At 42.1% G+C, this 22,972-nt stretch overlaps 20 pseudogenes; all 20 read right to left on the bottom strand.

Moving 5' to 3' along the window:
• Positions 1-2,135: 2,135 nt before the first annotated feature.
• Positions 2,136-2,254, bottom strand: LOC137119375 (5S ribosomal RNA; annotated as a pseudogene).
• Positions 2,255-3,111: 857 nt separating this feature from the next.
• Positions 3,112-3,230, bottom strand: LOC137119393 (5S ribosomal RNA; annotated as a pseudogene).
• Positions 3,231-4,087: 857 nt separating this feature from the next.
• Positions 4,088-4,206, bottom strand: LOC137119376 (5S ribosomal RNA; annotated as a pseudogene).
• Positions 4,207-5,072: 866 nt separating this feature from the next.
• On the bottom strand, positions 5,073-5,191 carry LOC137119481 (5S ribosomal RNA; annotated as a pseudogene).
• Positions 5,192-6,044: 853 nt separating this feature from the next.
• On the bottom strand, positions 6,045-6,163 carry LOC137119377 (5S ribosomal RNA; annotated as a pseudogene).
• An 838-nt stretch (positions 6,164-7,001) lies between these two features.
• Positions 7,002-7,120, bottom strand: LOC137119421 (5S ribosomal RNA; annotated as a pseudogene).
• Positions 7,121-7,974: 854 nt separating this feature from the next.
• On the bottom strand, positions 7,975-8,093 carry LOC137119482 (5S ribosomal RNA; annotated as a pseudogene).
• An 853-nt stretch (positions 8,094-8,946) lies between these two features.
• Positions 8,947-9,065, bottom strand: LOC137119402 (5S ribosomal RNA; annotated as a pseudogene).
• A 1,833-nt stretch (positions 9,066-10,898) lies between these two features.
• On the bottom strand, positions 10,899-11,017 carry LOC137119378 (5S ribosomal RNA; annotated as a pseudogene).
• Positions 11,018-11,871: 854 nt separating this feature from the next.
• On the bottom strand, positions 11,872-11,990 carry LOC137119483 (5S ribosomal RNA; annotated as a pseudogene).
• An 853-nt stretch (positions 11,991-12,843) lies between these two features.
• Positions 12,844-12,962, bottom strand: LOC137119403 (5S ribosomal RNA; annotated as a pseudogene).
• Positions 12,963-14,795: 1,833 nt separating this feature from the next.
• LOC137119484 (5S ribosomal RNA) lies at positions 14,796-14,914 on the bottom strand (annotated as a pseudogene).
• An 857-nt stretch (positions 14,915-15,771) lies between these two features.
• LOC137119422 (5S ribosomal RNA) lies at positions 15,772-15,890 on the bottom strand (annotated as a pseudogene).
• An 838-nt stretch (positions 15,891-16,728) lies between these two features.
• LOC137119394 (5S ribosomal RNA) lies at positions 16,729-16,847 on the bottom strand (annotated as a pseudogene).
• Positions 16,848-17,703: 856 nt separating this feature from the next.
• Positions 17,704-17,822, bottom strand: LOC137119379 (5S ribosomal RNA; annotated as a pseudogene).
• An 838-nt stretch (positions 17,823-18,660) lies between these two features.
• On the bottom strand, positions 18,661-18,779 carry LOC137119423 (5S ribosomal RNA; annotated as a pseudogene).
• An 854-nt stretch (positions 18,780-19,633) lies between these two features.
• Positions 19,634-19,752, bottom strand: LOC137119486 (5S ribosomal RNA; annotated as a pseudogene).
• Positions 19,753-20,606: 854 nt separating this feature from the next.
• Positions 20,607-20,725, bottom strand: LOC137119380 (5S ribosomal RNA; annotated as a pseudogene).
• Positions 20,726-21,578: 853 nt separating this feature from the next.
• LOC137119381 (5S ribosomal RNA) lies at positions 21,579-21,697 on the bottom strand (annotated as a pseudogene).
• Positions 21,698-22,554: 857 nt separating this feature from the next.
• Positions 22,555-22,673, bottom strand: LOC137119536 (5S ribosomal RNA; annotated as a pseudogene).
• Between the last annotated feature and the right edge of the window lie 299 nt (positions 22,674-22,972).

Consider the following 22,972-nt stretch of genomic DNA (forward strand, 5'->3'; position numbering starts at 1 on the left):
CACCTGCATTACGGCAATTACATTGCTCCGCTGGGGCATGGCACGCAACACACCTGTGCGCCCAGGCATCACACTCACGTGCATAATGACCCTGTTTATTGCACTTAAAGCATGTAAAATCAGGGCAATCTCTAACTATATGTCCAGGCTGTAGACACATCCTACACACTTTAACCTGATTATTATGGATAACCCTAAAATATTCTGGCCCTGTGGCCGTCATAAATTTAGAGGAATATGGCAACGATTGTACAGTTTCATTAAATTTAACTTTAACATATCTTGTTCCATCCGCCACATCAGTCCCAGGCCATAACCGTCTTTTAATCGGAGAGATTGCTCTCACCCCCCACACATCCAGTTTTTCCAAAATGTCCTCATCTGCAATATAGGCCGGCAGATTCAAAAACGACACCACCAATTCATCGATAGCTAAAGTTTTAACCATCACCACAGCTCTACCCACTTTAAATCCGTCTAAGAGTCTTTTTTTCCCAGCCTCGCTCTTGACCGTCACCTCGTATTTATTCGGCCCCGTCTCCCGCAATGCCACGATGCCTCCACACACATCACGCATTGCTCTCAGCAGTTCCATTGTCTTCACTCTCTCCTCTCCCACCACCTCAGCCAAAACAGTCAAATCTCTATCATACCGCATTTCTTTGCCCGTCTCTGTCACTCCACCCGGCACCGAACGCGTGCTTACCCGATCTCCCTGTTGTCTCTCATCCGCCGCCACACAGTCATTCTCCATTCTCCGACCAGGCCGCTCCTTTGCAATCTCCATCCTTTTCTCCACCTGCTTGACACCTTTATTCAGCGACTTCCTCGTCTCCTCCGCCAGCTCCAGCTCGTTCCCTCTCAATGTGCTTTCCCCACCGACGCCATTTTTCCCCGTTTCCATTCTCCTCCTTCCGCTTTTTCCCGCCACTGTAAACCAGGCTTCTTCTTCTCGCCTGCCTCTGCCGTTCTCCATTACGAGTAGTCTATTAGAACTCGCTCAAAAACGAAAACCCAAAAAAGTTCAAAAACTAGGAAACCACAATAAATAAAGGCGCCCCCGAACGGAGAAACTCCGCCGGGGGGTTTCATAAAGATATTGAAAACAAACTCAAACTCACTATACTGGCTAGGCAAAACACTAATATGAAAACGAAAAATGCGCGACAAACGCGGAGCAGTTCACATGCGTGTCTCTACCTGAAGCACACTGATTCGGAAAGACCACTCCCCTTTCCTCCTCCAATCGGGCGCTTAGAGAGCGGTGTGGCCGTAAGCTGCATTTGACATCATCAACAGCTCCTAAAAACGCTGGAGAAGCAGAATGCATGACACTTGCTAAGAAGAAGATAAATGTGGCAAAGTACAAAGTACTATAACTGTACTGGTCTGTTACGCCCCTGTCTAGGGGGTCAGGGTGAAACATACAAATATAAATTTGCATGTTCCCTCTCCGATCCTCAAACCAAAATCCAGGATTGAGATGTTCCAACAGAATGATATTTATTTTAAACGAAAGAAAGTGTCAAACAAAACATGACACTACAACTCAGGGCGAACCAAGGCCAACATAATAAACAAAATAAGCCATTTCCCACAGAAAGTGTTCGCTAGCCTGATAGAAATAAACAAACCAAAAGATAGTCGCTAACCCTAACTCCCTAATGTGAAAACACTCCAAAGAAAATGGCAGTTCACCCCTACAGATTTAATACTATTTACAAAATATACAATTTATAAACAAAACCACGGCACAAAACCTAACAATTCAAAAATGCTAAATAAGGTTTGGAAACCAAGAACAGCAAACAGGTGCTGATGCCAGAAAGAGCCTCGCTAGCTGTTGGGAACCGTACTTTTAAAACTCCAGGAAGTGTAAGATGGACCAATCAGCTTCCTGTACTGCCCCCCAATCCGGCCAATCAGGCAGGGCACCTATAAGAACAACAAAATAAAAACAACACATATGGCCAGGACCGTAACATGGTCTACTAGTAATGAAGCACGATGGTTGGCAAACCAATAAAGTAGCAAAACAGCAATTAAAGAACAAAATTTGATGAAAATATAGAACAATTTCTATGAATAAATAGGCAGTAACACCAGCTTGTGCTGCCCGTAAACCCAAGCAAAAAAGCTTACAGCACCTGGTATTCCCAGGCGGTCTTCCTACCAAGTACTAACCAGGCCCGGCTCTATTTGGCTGCCGAGATCGGACGAGATCGGGCGCTTAGAGAGCGGTGTGGCCGTAAGCTGCATTTGACATCATCAACAGCTCTTAAAAACGCTGGAGAAGCAGAATGCATGACACTTGCTAAGAAGAAGATAAATGTGGCAAAGTACAAAGTACTATAACTGTACTGGTCTGTTACGCCCCTGTCTAGGGGGTCAGGGTGCAACATACAAAGATAAATTAGCATGTTCCCTCTCCGATCCCCAAACCAAAATCCAGGATCGAGATGTTCCAACAGAATGATATTTATTTTAAACGAAAGAAAGTGTCAAACAAAACATGACTCTACAACTCAGGGCGAACCAAGGCCAACATAATAAACAAAATAAGCCATTTCCCACAGAAAGTGCTAGCTAGCCTGATAGAAATAAACAAACCAAAAGACAGTCGCTAACCCTAACTCCCTAATGTGAAAACACTCCAAAGAAAATGGCAGTTCACCCCTACAGATTTAATACTATTTACAAAATATACAATTTATAAACAAAACCACGGCACAAAACCTAACAATTCAAAAATGCTAAATAAGGTTTGGAAACCAAGAACAGCAAACAGGTGCTGATGCCAGAAAGAGCCTCGCTAGCTGTTGGGAACCGTACTTTTAAAACTCCAGGAAGTGTAGGATGGACCAATCAGCTTCCTGTACTGCCCCCCAATCCGGCCAATCAGGCAGGGCACCTATAAGAACAACAAAATAAAAACAACACATATGGCCAGGACCGTAACATGGTCTACTAGTAATGAAGCACGATGGTTGACAAACCAATAAAGTAGCAAAACAGCAATGAAAGAACAAAATTTGATGAAAATATGGAACAATTTCTATGAATAAATAGGCAGTAACACCAGCTTGTGCTGCCCGTAAACCCAAGCAAAAAAACTTACAGCACCTGGTATTCCCAGGCGGTCTTCCTACCAAGTACTAACCAGGCCCAGCTCTATTTGGCTGCCGAGATCGGACGAGATCGGGCGCTTAGAGAGCGGTGTGGCCGTAAGCTGCATTTGACATCATCAACAGCTCCTAAAAACGCTGGATAAGCAGAATGCATGACACATGCTAATAAGAAGATAAATGTGGCAAAGTACAAAGTACTATAACTGTACTGGTCTGTTACGCCCCTGTCTAGGGGGTCAGGGTGAAACATACAAAGATAAATTTGCATGTTCCCTCTCCGATCCTCAAACCAAAATCCAGGATTGAGATGTTCCAACAGAATGATATTTATTTTAAACGAAAGAAAGTGTCAAACAAAACATGACACTACAACTCAGGGCGAACCAAGGCCAACATAATAAACAAAATAAGCCATTTCCCACAGAAAGTGTTAGCTAGCCTGATAGAAATAAACAAACCAAAAGATAGTCGCTAACCCTAACTCCCTAATGTGAAAACACTCCAAAGAAAATGGCAGTTCACCCCTACAGATTTAATACTATTTACAAAATATACAATTTATAAACAAAACCACGGCACAAAACCTAACAATTCAAAAATGCTAAATAAGGTTTGGAAACCAAGAACAGCAAACAGGTGCTGATGCCAGAAAGAGCCTCGCTAGCTGTTGGGAACCGTACTTTTAAAACTCCAGGAAGTGTAGGATGGACCAATCAGCTTCCTGTACTGCCCCCCAATCCGGCCAATCAGGCAGGGCACCTATAAGAACAAGAAAATAAAAACAACACATATGGCCAGGACCGTAACATGGTCTACTAGTAATGAAGCACGATGGTTGGCAAACCAATAAAGTAGCAAAACAGCAATGAAAGAACAAAATTTGATGAAAATATAGAACAATTTCTATGAATAAATAGGCAGTAACACCAGCTTGTGCTGCCCGTAAACCCAAGCAAAAAAGCTTACAGCACCTGGTATTCCCAGGCGGTCTTCCTACCAAGTACTAACCAGGCCCGGCTCTATTTGGCTGCCGAGATCGGACGAGATCGGGCGCTTAGAGAGCGGTGTGGCCGTAAGCTGCATTTGACATCATCAACAGCTCTTAAAAACGCTGGAGAAGCAGAATGCATGACACTTGCTAAGAAGAAGATAAATGTGGCAAAGTACAAAGTACTATAACTGTACTGGTCTGTTACGCCCCTGTCTAGGGGGTCAGGGTGCAACATACAAAGATAAATTAGCATGTTCCCTCTCCGATCCCCAAACCAAAATCCAGGATCGAGATGTTCCAACAGAATGATATTTATTTTAAACGAAAGAAAGTGTCAAACAAAACATGACACTACAACTCAGGGCGAACCCAGGCCAACATAATAAACAAAATAAGCCATTTCCCACAGAAAGTGCTAGCTAGCCTGATAGAAATAAACAAACCAAAAGACAGTCGCTAACCCTAACTCCTTAATGTGAAAACAAGTGAAAACAATCAAAAGAAAATGGCAGTCCACCCCTACAGATTTAATACTATTTACAAAATATACAATTTATAACAAAACCACGTCACAAAACCTAACAATTCAAAAATGCTAAATAAGGTTTGGAAACCAAGAACAGCAAACAGGTGCTGATGCCAGAAAGAGCCTCGCTTGCTGTTGGGAACCGTACTTTTAAAACTCCAGGAAGTGTAGGATGGACCAATCAGCTTCCTGTACTGCCCCCCAATCCGGCCAATCAGGCAGGGCACCTATAAGAACAAGAAAATAAAAACAACACATATGGCCAGGACCGTAACATGGTCTACTAGTAATGAAGCACGATGGTTGGCAAACCAATAAAGTAGCAAAACAGCAATGAAAGAACAAAATTTGATGAAAATATAGAACAATTTCTATGAATAAATAGGCAGTAACACCAGCTTGTGCTGCCCGTAAACCCAAGCAAAAAAGCTTACAGCACCTGGTATTCCCAGGCGGTCTTCCTACCAAGTACTAACCAGGCCCGGCTCTATTTGGCTGCCGAGATCGGACGAGATCGGGCGCTTAGAGAGCGGTGGGGCCGTAAGCTGCATTTGACATCATCAACAGCTCTTAAAAACGCTGGAGAAGCAGAATGCATGACACTTGCTAAGAAGAAGATAAATGTGGCAAAGTACAAAGTACTATAACTGTACTGGTCTGTTACGCCCCTGTCTAGGGGGTCAGGGTGCAACATACAAAGATAAATTAGCATGTTCCCTCTCCGATCCCCAAACCAAAATCCAGGATCGAGATGTTCCAACAGAATGATATTTATTTTAAACGAAAGAAAGTGACAAACAAAAAATGACACAACTCATGGCGAACCAAGGCCAACATAATAAACAAAATAAGCCATTTCCCACAGAAAGTGCTAGCTAGCCTGATAGAAATAAACAAACCAAAAGACAGTCGCTAACCCTAACTCCCTAATGTGAAAACGGTCCAAAGAAAATGGCAGTTCACCCCTACAGATTTAATACTATTTACAAAATATACAATTTATAACAAAACCACGTCACAAAACCTAACAATTCAAAAATGCTAAATAAGGTTTGGAAACCAAGAACAGCAAACAGGTGCTGATGCCAGAAAGAGCCTCGCTTGCTGTTGGGAACCGTACTTTTAAAACTCCAGGAAGTGTAGGATGGACCAATCAGCTTCCTGTACTGCCCCCCAATCCGGCCAATCAGGCAGGGCACCTATAAGAACAAGAAAATAAAAACAACACATATGGCCAGGACCGTAACATGGTCTACTAGTAATGAAGCACGATGGTTGGCAAACCAATAAAGTAGCAAAACAGCAATGAAAGAACAAAATTTGATGAAAATATAGAACAATTTCTATGAATAAATAGGCAGTAACACCAGCTTGTGCTGCCCGTAAACCCAAGCAAAAAAGCTTACAGCACCTGGTATTCCCAGGCGGTCTTCCTACCAAGTACTAACCAGGCCCGGCTCTATTTGGCTGCCGAGATCGGACGAGATCGGGCGCTTAGAGAGCGGTGTGGCCGTAAGCTGCATTTGACATCATCAACAGCTCTTAAAAACGCTGGAGAAGCAGAATGCATGACACTTGCTAAGAAGAAGATAAATATGGCAAAGTACAAAGTACTATAACTGTACTGGTCTGTTACGCCCCTGTCTAGGGGGTCAGGGTGAAACATACAAAGATAAATTTGGATGTTCCCTCTCCGATCCTCAAACCAAAATCCAGGATTGAGATGTTCCAACAGAATGATATTTATTTTAAACGAAAGAAAGTGTCAACTCAGGGCGAACCAAGGCCAACATAATAAACAAAATAAGCCATTTCCCACAGAAAGTGTTAGCTAGCCTGATAGAAATAAACAAACCAAAAGATAGTCGCTAACCCTAACTCCCTAATGTGAAAACACTCCAAAGAAAATGGCAGTTCACCCCTACAGATTTAATACTATTTACAAAATATACAATTTATAAACAAAACCACGGCACAAAACCTAACAATTCAAAAATGCTAAATAAGGTTTGGAAACCAAGAACAGCAAACAGGTGCTGCTGCCAGAAAGAGCCTCGCTAGCTGTTGGGAACCGTACTTTTAAAACTCCAGGAAGTGAAGGATGGACCAATCAGCTTCCTGTACTGCCCCCCAATCCGGCCAATAAGGCAGGGCACCTATAAGAACAACAAAATAAAAACAACACATATGGCCAGGACCGTAACATGGTCTACTAGTAATGAAGCACGATGGTTGACAAACCAATAAAGTAGCAAAACAGCAATGAAAGAACAAAATTTGATGAAAATATGGAACAATTTCTATGAATAAATAGGCAGTAACACCAGCTTGTGCTGCCCGTAAACCCAAGCAAAAAAACTTACAGCACCTGGTATTCCCAGGCGGTCTTCCTACCAAGTACTAACCAGGCCCGGCTCTATTTGGCTGCCGAGATCGGACGAGATCGGGCGCTTAGAGAGCGGTGTGGCCGTAAGCTGCATTTGACATCATCAACAGCTCCTAAAAACGCTGGAGAAGCAGAATGCATGACACTTGCTAAGAAGAAGATAAATGTGGCAAAGTACAAAGTACTATAACTGTACTGGTCTGTTACGCCCCTGTCTAGGGGGTCAGGGTGAAACATACAAAGATAAATTTGCATGTTCCCTCTCCGATCCTCAAACCAAAATCCAGGATTGAGATGTTCCAACAGAATGATATTTATTTTAAACGAAAGAAAGTGACAAACAAAAAATGACACAACTCATGGCGAACCAAGGCCAACATAATAAACAAAATAAGCCATTTCCCACAGAAAGTGCTAGCTAGCCTGATAGAAATAAACAAACCAAAAGACAGTCGCTAACCCTAACTCCCTAATGTGAAAACGGTCCAAAGAAAATGGCAGTTCACCCCTACAGATTTAATACTATTTACAAAATATACAATTTATAAACAAAACCACGGCACAAAACCTAACAATTCAAAAATGCTAAATAAGGTTTGGAAACCAAGAACAGCAAACAGGTGCTGATGCCAGAAAGAGCCTCGCTAGCTGTTGGGAACCGTACTTTTAAAACTCCAGGAAGTGTAGGATGGACCAATCAGCTTCCTGTACTGCCCCCCAATCCGGCCAATCAGGCAGGGCACCTATAAGAACAACAAAATAAAAACAACACATATGGCCAGGACCGTAACATGGTCTACTAGTAATGAAGCACGATGGTTGGCAAACCAATAAAGTAGCAAAACAGCAATGAAAGAACAAAATTTGATGAAAATATAGAACAATTTCTATCAATAAATAGGCAGTAACACCAGCTTGTGCTGCCCGTAAACCCAAGCAAAAAAGCTTACAGCACCTGGTATTCCCAGGCGGTCTTCCTACCAAGTACTAACCAGGCCCGGCTCTATTTGGCTGCCGAGATCGGACGAGATCGGGCGCTTAGAGAGCGGTGGGGCCGTAAGCTGCATTTGACATCATCAACAGCTCTTAAAAACGCTAGAGAAGCAGAATGCATGACACTTGCTAAGAAGAAGATAAATGTGGCAAAGTACAAAGTACTATAACTGTACTGGTCTGTTACGCCCCTGTCTAGGGGGTCAGGGTGCAACATACAAAGATAAATTAGCATGTTCCCTCTCCGATCCCCAAACCAAAATCCAGGATCGAGATGTTCCAACAGAATGATATTTATTTTAAACGAAAGAAAGTGACAAACAAAAAATGACACAACTCATGGCGAACCAAGGCCAACATAATAAACAAAATAAGCCATTTCCCACAGAAAGTGCTAGCTAGCCTGATAGAAATAAACAAACCAAAAGACAGTCGCTAACCCTAACTCCCTAATGTGAAAACGGTCCAAAGAAAATGGCAGTTCACCCCTACAGATTTAATACTATTTACAAAATATACAATTTATAACAAAACCACGGCACAAAACCTAACAATTCAAAAATGCTAAATAAGGTTTGGAAACCAAGAACAGCAAACAGGTGCTGATGCCAGAAAGAGCCTCGCTTGCTGTTGGGAACCGTACTTTTAAAACTCCAGGAAGTGTAGGATGGACCAATCTGCTTCCTGTACTGCCCCCCAATCCGGCCAATCAGGCAGGGCACCTATAAGAACAAGAAAATAAAAACAACACATATGGCCAGGACCGTAACATGGTCTACTAGTAATGAAGCACGATGGTTGGCAAACCAATAAAGTAGCAAAACAGCAATGAAAGAACAAAATTTGATGAAAATATAGAACAATTTCTATGAATAAATAGGCAGTAACACCAGCTTGTGCTGCCCGTAAACCCAAGCAAAAAAGCTTACAGCACCTGGCATTCCCAGGCGGTCTTCCTACCAAGTACTAACCAGGCCCGGCTCTATTTGGCTGCCGAGATCGGACGAGATCGGGCGCTTAGAGAGCGGTGTGGCCGTAAGCTGCATTTGACATCATCAACAGCTCTTAAAAACGCTGGAGAAGCAGAATGCATGACACTTGCTAAGAAGAAGATAAATATGGCAAAGTACAAAGTACTATAACTGTACTGGTCTGTTACGCCCCTGTCTAGGGGGTCAGGGTGAAACATACAAAGATAAATTTGGATGTTCCCTCTCCGATCCTCAAACCAAAATCCAGGATTGAGATGTTCCAACAGAACGATATTTATTTTAAACGAAAGAAAGTGTCAAACAAAACATGACTCTACAACTCAGGGCGAACCAAGGCCAACATAATAAACAAAATAAGCCATTTCCCACAGAAAGTGTTAGCTAGCCTGATAGAAATAAACAAACCAAAAGATAGTCGCTAACCCTAACTCCCTAATGTGAAAACACTCCAAAGAAAATGGCAGTTCACCCCTACAGATTTAATACTATTTACAAAATATACAATTTATAAACAAAACCACGGCACAAAACCTAACAATTCAAAAATGCTAAATAAGGTTTGGAAACCAAGAAAAGTAAACAGGTGATAATGCCAGAAAGAGCCTCGCTAGCTGTTGGGAACCGTACTTTTAAAACTCCAGGAAGTGTAGGATGGACCAATCAGCTTCCTGTACTGCCCCCCAATCCGGCCAATCAGGCAGGGCACCTATAAGAACAAGAAAATAAAAACAACACATATGGCCAGGACTGTAACATGGTCTACTAGTAATGAAGCACGATGGTTGGCAAACCAATAAAGTAGCAAAACAGCAATGAAAGAACAAAATTTGATGAAAATATAGAACAATTTCTATGAATAAATAGGCAGTAACACCAGCTTGTGCTGCCCGTAAACCCAAGCAAAGAAGCTTACAGCACGTGGTATTCCCAGGCGGTCTTCCTACCAAGTACTAACAAGGCCCGGCCATAATTGGCTGCTGAGATCGGACGGGATCGGGCGCTTAGAGAGCAGTGTGGCCGTAAGCTGCATTTGACATCATCAACAGCTCTTAAAAACGCTGGAGAAGCAGAATGCATGACACTTGCTAAGAAGAAGATTAATGTGGCAAAGTACAAAGTACTATAACTGTACTGGTCTGTTACGCCCCTGTCTAGGGGGTCAGGGTGCAACATACAAAGATAAATTAGCATGTTCCCTCTCCGATCCCCAAACCAAAATCCAGGATCGAGATGTTCCAACAGAATGATATTTATTTTAAACGAAAGAAAGTGTTAAACAAAACATGACACTACAACTCAGGGCGAACCAAGGCCAACATAATAAACAAAATAAGCCATTTCCCACAGAAAGTGCTAGCTAGCCTGATAGAAATAAACAAACCAAAAGACAGTCGCTAACCCTAACTCCCTAATGTGAAAACAGTCCAAAGAAAATGGCAGTTCACCCCTACAGATTTAATACTATTTACAAAATATACAATTTATAAACAAAACCACGGCACAAAACCTAACAATTCAAAAATGCTAAATAAGGTTTGGAAACCAAGAACAGCAAACAGGTGCTGATGCCAGAAAGAGCCTCGCTAGCTGTTGGGAACCGTACTTTTAAAACTCCAGGAAGTGTAGGATGGACCAATCAGCTTCCTGTACTGCCCCCCAATCCGGCCAATCAGGCAGGGCACCTATAAGAACAACAAAATAAAAACAACACATATGGCCAGGACCGTAACATGGTCTACTAGTAATGAAGCACGATGGTTGGCAAACCAATAAAGTAGCAAAACAGCAATGAAAGAACAAAATTTGATGAAAATATAGAACAATTTCTATGAATAAATAGGCAGTAACACCAGCTTGTGCTGCCCGTAAACCCAAGCAAAAAAGCTTACAGCACCTGGTATTCCCAGGCGGTCTTCCTACCAAGTACTAACCAGGCCCGGCTCTATTTGGCTGCCGAGATCGGACGAGATCGGGCGCTTAGAGAGCGGTGTGGCCGTAAGCTGCATTTGACATTATCAACAGCTCTTAAAAACGCTGGAGAAGCAGAATGCATGACACTTGCTAAGAAGAAGATAAATGTGGCAAAGTACAAAGTACTATAACTGTACTGGTCTGTTACGCCCCTGTCTAGGGGATCAGGGTGCAACATACAAAGATAAATTAGCATGTTCCCTCTCCGATCCCCAAACCAAAATCCAGGATCGAGATGTTCCAACAGAATGATATTTATTTTAAACGAAAGAAAGTGACAAACAAAAAATGACACAACTCAGGGCGAACCAAGGCCAACATAATAAACAAAATAAGCCATTTCCCACAGAAAGTGCTAGCTAGCCTGATAGAAATAAACAAACCAAAAGACAGTCGCTAACCCTAACTCCCTAATGTGAAAACGGTCCAAAGAAAATGGCAGTTCACCCCTACAGATTTAATACTATTTACAAAATATACAATTTATAAACAAAACCACGGCACAAAACCTAACAATTCAAAAATGCTAAATAAGGTTTGGAAACCAAGAACAGCAAACAGGTGCTGATGCCAGAAAGAGCCTCGCTAGCTGTTGGGAACCGTACTTTTAAAACTCCAGGAAGTGTAGGATGGACCAATCAGCTTCCTGTACTGCCCCCCAATCCGGCCAATCAGGCAGGGCACCTATAAGAACAACAAAATAAAAACAACACATATGGCCAGGACCGTAACATGGTCTACTAGTAATGAAGCACGATGGTTGGCAAACCAATAAAGTAGCAAAACAGCAATGAAAGAACAAAATTTGATGAAAATATAGAACAATTTCTATGAATAAATAGGCAGTAACACCAGCTTGTGCTGCCCGTAAACCCAAGCAAAAAAGCTTACAGCACCTGGTATTCCCAGGCGGTCTTCCTACCAAGTACTAACCAGGCCCGGCTCTATTTGGCTGCCGAGATCGGACGAGATCGGGCGCTTAGAGAGCGGTGGGGCCGTAAGCTGCATTTGACATCATCAACAGCTCTTAAAAACGCTAGAGAAGCAGAATGCATGACACTTGCTAAGAAGAAGATAAATGTGGCAAAGTACAAAGTACTATAACTGTACTGGTCTGTTACGCCCCTGTCTAGGGGGTCAGGGTGCAACATACAAAGATAAATTAGCATGTTCCCTCTCCGATCCCCAAACCAAAATCCAGGATCGAGATGTTCCAACAGAATGATATTTATTTTAAACGAAAGAAAGTGACAAACAAAAAATGACACAACTCATGGCGAACCAAGGCCAACATAATAAACAAAATAAGCCATTTCCCACAGAAAGTGCTAGCTAGCCTGATAGAAATAAACAAACCAAAAGACAGTCGCTAACCCTAACTCCCTAATGTGAAAACGGTCCAAAGAAAATGGCAGTTCACCCCTACAGATTTAATACTATTTACAAAATATACAATTTATAACAAAACCACGGCACAAAACCTAACAATTCAAAAATGCTAAATAAGGTTTGGAAACCAAGAACAGCAAACAGGTGCTGATGCCAGAAAGAGCCTCGCTTGCTGTTGGGAACCGTACTTTTAAAACTCCAGGAAGTGTAGGATGGACCAATCTGCTTCCTGTACTGCCCCCCAATCCGGCCAATCAGGCAGGGCACCTATAAGAACAAGAAAATAAAAACAACACATATGGCCAGGACCGTAACATGGTCTACTAGTAATGAAGCACGATGGTTGGCAAACCAATAAAGTAGCAAAACAGCAATGAAAGAACAAAATTTGATGAAAATATAGAACAATTTCTATGAATAAATAGGCAGTAACACCAGCTTGTGCTGCCCGTAAACCCAAGCAAAAAAGCTTACAGCACCTGGCATTCCCAGGCGGTCTTCCTACCAAGTACTAACCAGGCCCGGCTCTATTTGGCTGCCGAGATCGGACGAGATCGGGCGCTTAGAGAGCGGTGTGGCCGTAAGCTGCATTTGACATCATCAACAGCTCTTAAAAACGCTGGAGAAGCAGAATGCATGACACTTGCTAAGAAGAAGATAAATATGGCAAAGTACAAAGTACTATAACTGTACTGGTCTGTTACGCCCCTGTCTAGGGGGTCAGGGTGAAACATACAAAGATAAATTTGGATGTTCCCTCTCCGATCCTCAAACCAAAATCCAGGATTGAGATGTTCCAACAGAACGATATTTATTTTAAACGAAAGAAAGTGTCAAACAAAACATGACTCTACAACTCAGGGCGAACCAAGGCCAACATAATAAACAAAATAAGCCATTTCCCACAGAAAGTGTTAGCTAGCCTGATAGAAATAAACAAACCAAAAGATAGTCGCTAACCCTAACTCCCTAATGTGAAAACACTCCAAAGAAAATGGCAGTTCACCCCTACAGATTTAATACTATTTACAAAATATACAATTTATAAACAAAACCACGGCACAAAACCTAACAATTCAAAAATGCTAAATAAGGTTTGGAAACCAAGAAAAGTAAACAGGTGATAATGCCAGAAAGAGCCTCGCTAGCTGTTGGGAACCGTACTTTTAAAACTCCAGGAAGTGTAGGATGGACCAATCAGCTTCCTGTACTGCCCCCCAATCCGGCCAATCAGGCAGGGCACCTATAAGAACAAGAAAATAAAAACAACACATATGGCCAGGACTGTAACATGGTCTACTAGTAATGAAGCACGATGGTTGGCAAACCAATAAAGTAGCAAAACAGCAATGAAAGAACAAAATTTGATGAAAATATAGAACAATTTCTATGAATAAATAGGCAGTAACACCAGCTTGTGCTGCCCGTAAACCCAAGCAAAGAAGCTTACAGCACGTGGTATTCCCAGGCGGTCTTCCTACCAAGTACTAACAAGGCCCGGCCATAATTGGCTGCTGAGATCGGACGGGATCGGGCGCTTAGAGAGCAGTGTGGCCGTAAGCTGCATTTGACATCATCAACAGCTCTTAAAAACGCTGGAGAAGCAGAATGCATGACACTTGCTAAGAAGAAGATAAATGTGGCAAAGTACAAAGTACTATAACTGTACTGGTCTGTTACGCCCCTGTCTAGGGGGTCAGGGTGCAACATACAAAGATAAATTAGCATGTTCCCTCTCCGATCCCCAAACCAAAATCCAGGATCGAGATGTTCCAACAGAATGATATTTATTTTAAACGAAAGAAAGTGTTAAACAAAACATGACACTACAACTCAGGGCGAACCAAGGCCAACATAATAAACAAAATAAGCCATTTCCCACAGAAAGTGCTAGCTAGCCTGATAGAAATAAACAAACCAAAAGACAGTCGCTAACCCTAACTCCCTAATGTGAAAACAGTCCAAAGAAAATGGCAGTTCACCCCTACAGATTTAATACTATTTACAAAATATACAATTTATAAACAAAACCACGGCACAAAACCTAACAATTCAAAAATGCTAAATAAGGTTTGGAAACCAAGAACAGCAAACAGGTGCTGATGCCAGAAAGAGCCTCGCTAGCTGTTGGGAACCGTACTTTTAAAACTCCAGGAAGTGTAGGATGGACCAATCAGCTTCCTGTACTGCCCCCCAATCCGGCCAATCAGGCAGGGCACCTATAAGAACAACAAAATAAAAACAACACATATGGCCAGGACCGTAACATGGTCTACTAGTAATGAAGCACGATGGTTGGCAAACCAATAAAGTAGCAAAACAGCAATGAAAGAACAAAATTTGATGAAAATATAGAACAATTTCTATGAATAAATAGGCAGTAACACCAGCTTGTGCTGCCCGTAAACCCAAGCAAAAAAGCTTACAGCACCTGGTATTCCCAGGCGGTCTTCCTACCAAGTACTAACCAGGCCCGGCTCTATTTGGCTGCCGAGATCGGACGAGATCGGGCGCTTAGAGAGCGGTGGGGCCGTAAGCTGCATTTGACATCATCAACAGCTCTTAAAAACGCTGGAGAAGTAGAATGCATGACACTTGCTAAGAAGAAGATAAATGTGGCAAAGTACAAAGTACTATAACTGTACTGGTCTGTTACGCCCCTGTCTAGGGGGTCAGGGTGAAACATACAAAGATAAATTTGGATGTTCCCTCTCCGATCCTCAAACCAAAATCCAGGATTGAGATGTTCCAACAGAATGATATTTATTTTAAACGAAAGAAAGTGTCAAACAAAACATGACACTACAACTCAGGGCGAACCAAGGCCAACATAATAAACAAAATAAGCCATTTCCCACAGAAAGTGTTAGCTAGCCTGATAGAAATAAACAAACCAAAAGATAGTCGCTAACCCTAACTCCCTAATGTGAAAACACTCCAAAGAAAATGGCAGTTCACCCCTACAGATTTAATACTATTTACAAAATATACAATTTATAAACAAAACCACGGCACAAAACCTAACAATTCAAAAATGCTAAATAAGGTTTGGATACCAAGAACAGCAAACAGGTGCTGCTGCCAGAAAGAGCCTCGCTAGCTGTTGGGAACCGTACTTTTAAAACTCCAGGAAGTGAAGGATGGACCAATCAGCTTCCTGTACTGCCCCCCAATCCGGCCAATAAGGCAGGGCACCTATAAGAACAACAAAATAAAAACAACACATATGGCCAGGACCGTAACATGGTCTACTAGTAATGAAGCACGATGGTTGACAAACCAATAAAGTAGCAAAACAGCAATGAAAGAACAAAATTTGATGAAAATATGGAACAATTTCTATGAATAAATAGGCAGTAACACCAGCTTGTGCTGCCCGTAAACCCAAGCAAAAAAACTTACAGCACCTGGTATTCCCAGGCGGTCTTCCTACCAAGTACTAACCAGGCCCGGCTCTATTTGGCTGCCGAGATCGGACGAGATCGGGCGCTTAGAGAGCGGTGTGGCCGTAAGCTGCATTTGACATCATCAACAGCTCCTAAAAACGCTGGAGAAGCAGAATGCATGACACTTGCTAAGAAGAAGATAAATGTGGCAAAGTACAAAGTACTATAACTGTACTGGTCTGTTACGCCCCTGTCTAGGGGGTCAGGGTGAAACATACAAATATAAATTTGCATGTTCCCTCTCCAATCCTCAAACCAAAATCCAGGATTGAGATGTTCCAACAGAATGATATTTATTTTAAACGAAAGAAAGTGTCAACTCAGGGCGAACCAAGGCCAACATAATAAACAAAATAAGCCATTTCCCACAGAAAGTGTTAGCTAGCCTGATAGAAATAAACAAACCAAAAGACAGTCGCTAACCCTAACTCCCTAATGTGAAAACGGTCCAAAGAAAATGGCAGTTCACCCCTACAGATTTAATACTATTTACAAAATATACAATTTATAAACAAAACCACGGCACAAAACCTAACAATTCAAAAATGCTAAATAAGGTTTGGAAACCAAGAACAGCAAACAGGTGCTGATGCCAGAAAGAGCCTCGCTAGCTGTTGGGAACCGTACTTTTAAAACTCCAGGAAGTGTAGGATGGACCAATCAGCTTCCTGTACTGCCCCCCAATCCGGCCAATCAGGCAGGGCACCTATAAGAACAACAAAATAAAAACAACACATATGGCCAGGACCGTAACATGGTCTACTAGTAATGAAGCACGATGGTTGGCAAACCAATAAAGTAGCAAAACAGCAATGAAAGAACAAAATTTGATGAAAATATGGAACAATTTCTATGAATAAATAGGCAGTAACACCAGCTTGTGCTGCCCGTAAACCCAAGCAAAAAAACTTACAGCACCTGGTATTCCCAGGCGGTCTTCCTACCAAGTACTAACCAGGCCCAGCTCTATTTGGCTGCCGAGATCGGACGAGATCGGGCGCTTAGAGAGCGGTGTGGCCGTAAGCTGCATTTGACATCATCAACAGCTCCTAAAAACGCTGGATAAGCAGAATGCATGACACATGCTAATAAGAAGATAAATGTGGCAAAGTACAAAGTACTATAACTGTACTGGTCTGTTACGCCCCTGTCTAGGGGGTCAGGGTGAAACATACAAAGATAAATTTGCATGTTCCCTCTCCGATCCTCAAACCAAAATCCAGGATTGAGATGTTCCAACAGAATGATATTTATTTTAAACGAAAGAAAGTGTCAAACAAAACATGACACTACAACTCAGGGCGAACCAAGGCCAACATAATAAACAAAATAAGCCATTTCCCACAGAAAGTGTTAGCTAGCCTGATAGAAATAAACAAACCAAAAGATAGTCGCTAACCCTAACTCCCTAATGTGAAAACACTCCAAAGAAAATGGCAGTTCACCCCTACAGATTTAATACTATTTACAAAATATACAATTTATAACAAAACCACGTCACAAAACCTAACAATTCAAAAATGCTAAATAAGGTTTGGAAACCAAGAACAGCAAACAGGTGCTGATGCCAGAAAGAGCCTCGCTTGCTGTTGGGAACCGTACTTTTAAAACTCCAGGAAGTGTAGGATGGACCAATCAGCTTCCTGTACTGCCCCCCAATCCGGCCAATCAGGCAGGGCACCTATAAGAACAAGAAAATAAAAACAACACATATGGCCAGGACCGTAACATGGTCTACTAGTAATGAAGCACGATGGTTGGCAAACCAATAAAGTAGCAAAACAGCAATGAAAGAACAAAATTTGATGAAAATATAGAACAATTTCTATGAATAAATAGGCAGTAACACCAGCTTGTGCTGCCCGTAAACCCAAGCAAAAAAGCTTACAGCACCTGGTATTCCCAGGCGGTCTTCCTACCAAGTACTAACCAGGCCCGGCTCTATTTGGCTGCCGAGATCGGACGAGATCGGGCGCTTAGAGAGCGGTGTGGCCGTAAGCTGCATTTGACATCATCAACAGCTCTTAAAAACGCTGGAGAAGCAGAATGCATGACACTTGCTAAGAAGAAGATAAATATGGCAAAGTACAAAGTACTATAACTGTACTGGTCTGTTACGCCCCTGTCTAGGGGGTCAGGGTGAAACATACAAAGATAAATTTGGATGTTCCCTCTCCGATCCTCAAACCAAAATCCAGGATTGAGATGTTCCAACAGAATGATATTTATTTTAAACGAAAGAAAGTGTCAACTCAGGGCGAACCAAGGCCAACATAATAAACAAAATAAGCCATTTCCCACAGAAAGTGTTAGCTAGCCTGATAGAAATAAACAAACCAAAAGATAGTCGCTAACCCTAACTCCCTAATGTGAAAACACTCCAAAGAAAATGGCAGTTCACCCCTACAGATTTAATACTATTTACAAAATATACAATTTATAAACAAAACCACGGCACAAAACCTAACAATTCAAAAATGCTAAATAAGGTTTGGAAACCAAGAACAGCAAACAGGTGCTGCTGCCAGAAAGAGCCTCGCTAGCTGTTGGGAACCGTACTTTTAAAACTCCAGGAAGTGAAGGATGGACCAATCAGCTTCCTGTACTGCCCCCCAATCCGGCCAATAAGGCAGGGCACCTATAAGAACAACAAAATAAAAACAACACATATGGCCAGGACCGTAACATGGTCTACTAGTAATGAAGCACGATGGTTGACAAACCAATAAAGTAGCAAAACAGCAATGAAAGAACAAAATTTGATGAAAATATGGAACAATTTCTATGAATAAATAGGCAGTAACACCAGCTTGTGCTGCCCGTAAACCCAAGCAAAAAAACTTACAGCACCTGGTATTCCCAGGCGGTCTTCCTACCAAGTACTAACCAGGCCCGGCTCTATTTGGCTGCCGAGATCGGACGAGATCGGGCGCTTAGAGAGCGGTGTGGCCGTAAGCTGCATTTGACATCATCAACAGCTCCTAAAAACGCTGGAGAAGCAGAATGCATGACACTTGCTAAGAAGAAGATAAATGTGGCAAAGTACAAAGTACTATAACTGTACTGGTCTGTTACGCCCCTGTCTAGGGGGTCAGGGTGAAACATACAAAGATAAATTTGCATGTTCCCTCTCCGATCCTCAAACCAAAATCCAGGATTGAGATGTTCCAACAGAATGATATTTATTTTAAACGAAAGAAAGTGACAAACAAAAAATGACACAACTCATGGCGAACCAAGGCCAACATAATAAACAAAATAAGCCATTTCCCACAGAAAGTGCTAGCTAGCCTGATAGAAATAAACAAACCAAAAGACAGTCGCTAACCCTAACTCCCTAATGTGAAAACGGTCCAAAGAAAATGGCAGTTCACCCCTACAGATTTAATACTATTTACAAAATATACAATTTATAAACAAAACCACGGCACAAAACCTAACAATTCAAAAATGCTAAATAAGGTTTGGAAACCAAGAACAGCAAACAGGTGCTGATGCCAGAAAGAGCCTCGCTAGCTGTTGGGAACCGTACTTTTAAAACTCCAGGAAGTGTAGGATGGACCAATCAGCTTCCTGTACTGCCCCCCAATCCGGCCAATCAGGCAGGGCACCTATAAGAACAACAAAATAAAAACAACACATATGGCCAGGACCGTAACATGGTCTACTAGTAATGAAGCACGATGGTTGGCAAACCAATAAAGTAGCAAAACAGCAATTAAAGAACAAAATTTGATGAAAATATAGAACAATTTCTATGAATAAATAGGCAGTAACACCAGCTTGTGCTGCCCGTAAACCCAAGCAAAAAAGCTTACAGCACCTGGTATTCCCAGGCGGTCTTCCTACCAAGTACTAACCAGGCCCGGCTCTATTTGGCTGCCGAGATCGGACGAGATCGGGCGCTTAGAGAGCGGTGGGGCCGTAAGCTGCATTTGACATCATCAACAGCTCTTAAAAACGCTGGAGAAGCAGAATGCATGACACTTGCTAAGAAGAAGATAAATGTGGCAAAGTACAAAGTACTATAACTGTACTGGTCTGTTACGCCCCTGTCTAGGGGGTCAGGGTGCAACATACAAAGATAAATTAGCATGTTCCCTCTCCGATCCCCAAACCAAAATCCAGGATCGAGATGTTCCAACAGAATGATATTTATTTTAAACGAAAGAAAGTGACAAACAAAAAATGACACAACTCATGGCGAACCAAGGCCAACATAATAAACAAAATAAGCCATTTCCCACAGAAAGTGCTAGCTAGCCTGATAGAAATAAACAAACCAAAAGACAGTCGCTAACCCTAACTCCCTAATGTGAAAACGGTCCAAAGAAAATGGCAGTTCACCCCTACAGATTTAATACTATTTACAAAATATACAATTTATAAACAAAACCACGTCACAAAACCTAACAATTCAAAAATGCTAAATAAGGTTTGGAAACCAAGAACAGCAAACAGGTGCTGATGCCAGAAAGAGCCTCGCTTGCTGTTGGGAACCGTACTTTTAAAACTCCAGGAAGTGTAGGATGGACCAATCAGCTTCCTGTACTGCCCCCCAATCCGGCCAATCAGGCAGGGCACCTATAAGAACAAGAAAATAAAAACAACACATATGGCCAGGACCGTAACATGGTCTACTAGTAATGAAGCACGATGGTTGGCAAACCAATAAAGTAGCAAAACAGCAATGAAAGAACAAAATTTGATGAAAATATAGAACAATTTCTATGAATAAATAGGCAGTAACACCAGCTTGTGCTGCCCGTAAACCCAAGCAAAAAAGCTTACAGCACCTGGTATTCCCAGGCGGTCTTCCTACCAAGTACTAACCAGGCCCGGCTCTATTTGGCTGCCGAGATCGGACGAGATCGGGCGCTTAGAGAGCGGTGTGGCCGTAAGCTGCATTTGACATCATCAACAGCTCTTAAAAACGCTGGAGAAGCAGAATGCATGACACTTGCTAAGAAGAAGATAAATGTGGCAAAGTACAAAGTACTATAACTGTACTGGTCTGTTACGCCCCTGTCTAGGGGGTCAGGGTGCAACATACAAAGATAAATTAGCATGTTCCCTCTCCGATCCCCAAACCAAAATCCAGGATCGAGATGTTCCAACAGAATGATATTTATTTTAAACGAAAGAAAGTGACAAACAAAAAATGACACAACTCATGGCGAACCAAGGCCAACATAATAAACAAAATAAGCCATTTCCCACAGAAAGTGCTAGCTAGCCTGATAGAAATAAACAAACCAAAAGACAGTCGCTAACCCTAACTCCCTAATGTGAAAACGGTCCAAAGAAAATGGCAGTTCACCCCTACAGATTTAATACTATTTACAAAATATACAATTTATAACAAAACCACGTCACAAAACCTAACAATTCAAAAATGCTAAATAAGGTTTGGAAACCAAGAACAGCAAACAGGTGCTGATGCCAGAAAGAGCCTCGCTTGCTGTTGGGAACCGTACTTTTAAAACTCCAGGAAGTGTAGGATGGACCAATCAGCTTCCTGTACTGCCCCCCAATCCGGCCAATCAGGCAGGGCACCTATAAGAACAAGAAAATAAAAACAACACATATGGCCAGGACCGTAACATGGTCTACTAGTAATGAAGCACGATGGTTGGCAAACCAATAAAGTAGCAAAACAGCAATGAAAGAACAAAATTTGATGAAAATATAGAACAATTTCTATGAATAAATAGGCAGTAACACCAGCTTGTGCTGCCCGTAAACCCAAGCAAAAAAGCTTACAGCACCTGGTATTCCCAGGCGGTCTTCCTACCAAGTACTAACCAGGCCCGGCTCTATTTGGCTGCCGAGATCGGACGAGATCGGGCGCTTAGAGAGCGGTGTGGCCGTAAGCTGCATTTGACATCATCAACAGCTCTTAAAAACGCTGGAGAAGCAGAATGCATGACACTTGCTAAGAAGAAGATAAATATGGCAAAGTACAAAGTACTATAACTGTACTGGTCTGTTACGCCCCTGTCTAGGGGGTCAGGGTGAAACATACAAAGATAAATTTGGATGTTCCCTCTCCGATCCTCAAACCAAAATCCAGGATTGAGATGTTCCAACAGAATGATATTTATTTTAAACGAAAGAAAGTGTCAAACAAAACATGACTCTACAACTCAGGGCGAACCAAGGCCAACATAATAAACAAAATAAGCCATTTCCCACAGAAAGTGTTAGCTAGCCTGATAGAAATAAACAAACCAAAAGATAGTCGCTAACCCTAACTCCCTAATGTGAAAACACTCCAAAGAAAATGGCAGTTCACCCCTACAGATTTAATACTATTTACAAAATATACAATTTATAAACAAAACCACGGCACAAAACCTAACAATTCAAAAATGCTAAATAAGGTTTGGAAACCAAGAAAAGCAAACAGGTGCTGATGCCAGAAAGAGCCTCGCTAGCTGTTGGGAACCGTACTTTTAAAACTCCAGGAAGTGTAGGATGGACCAATCAGCTTCCTGTACTGCCCCCCAATCCGGCCAATCAGGCAGGGCACCTATAAGAACAAGAAAATAAAAACAACACATATGGCCAGGACTGTAACATGGTCTACTAGTAATGAAGCACGATGGTTGGCAAACCAATAAAGTAGCAAAACAGCAATGAAAGAACAAAATTTGATGAAAATATAGAACAATTTCTATGAATAAATAGGCAGTAACACCAGCTTGTGCTGCCCGTAAACCCAAGCAAAGAAGCTTACAGCACGTGGTATTCCCAGGCGGTCTTCCTACCAAGTACTAACAAGGCCCGGCCATAATTGGCTGCTGAGATCGGACGGGATCGGGCGCTTAGAGAGCGGTGTGGCCGTAAGCTGCATTTGACATCATCAACAGCTCTTAAAAACGCTGGAGAAGCAGAATGCATGACACTTGCTAAGAAGAAGATAAATGTGGCAAAGTACAAAGTACTATAACTGTACTGGTCTGTTACGCCCCTGTCTAGGGGGTCAGGGTGCAACATACAAAGATAAATTAGCATGTTCCCTCTCCGATCCCCAAACCAAAATCCAGGATCGAGATGTTCCAACAGAATGATATTTATTTTAAACGAAAGAAAGTGTCAAACAAAACATGACACTACAACTCAGGGCGAACCAAGGCCAACATAATAA

The sequence above is a fragment of the Channa argus genome, unplaced genomic scaffold, assembly GCF_033026475.1.
Source record: "Channa argus isolate prfri unplaced genomic scaffold, Channa argus male v1.0 Contig057, whole genome shotgun sequence".
Taxonomy (NCBI): Eukaryota; Metazoa; Chordata; class Actinopteri; order Anabantiformes; family Channidae; genus Channa; species Channa argus.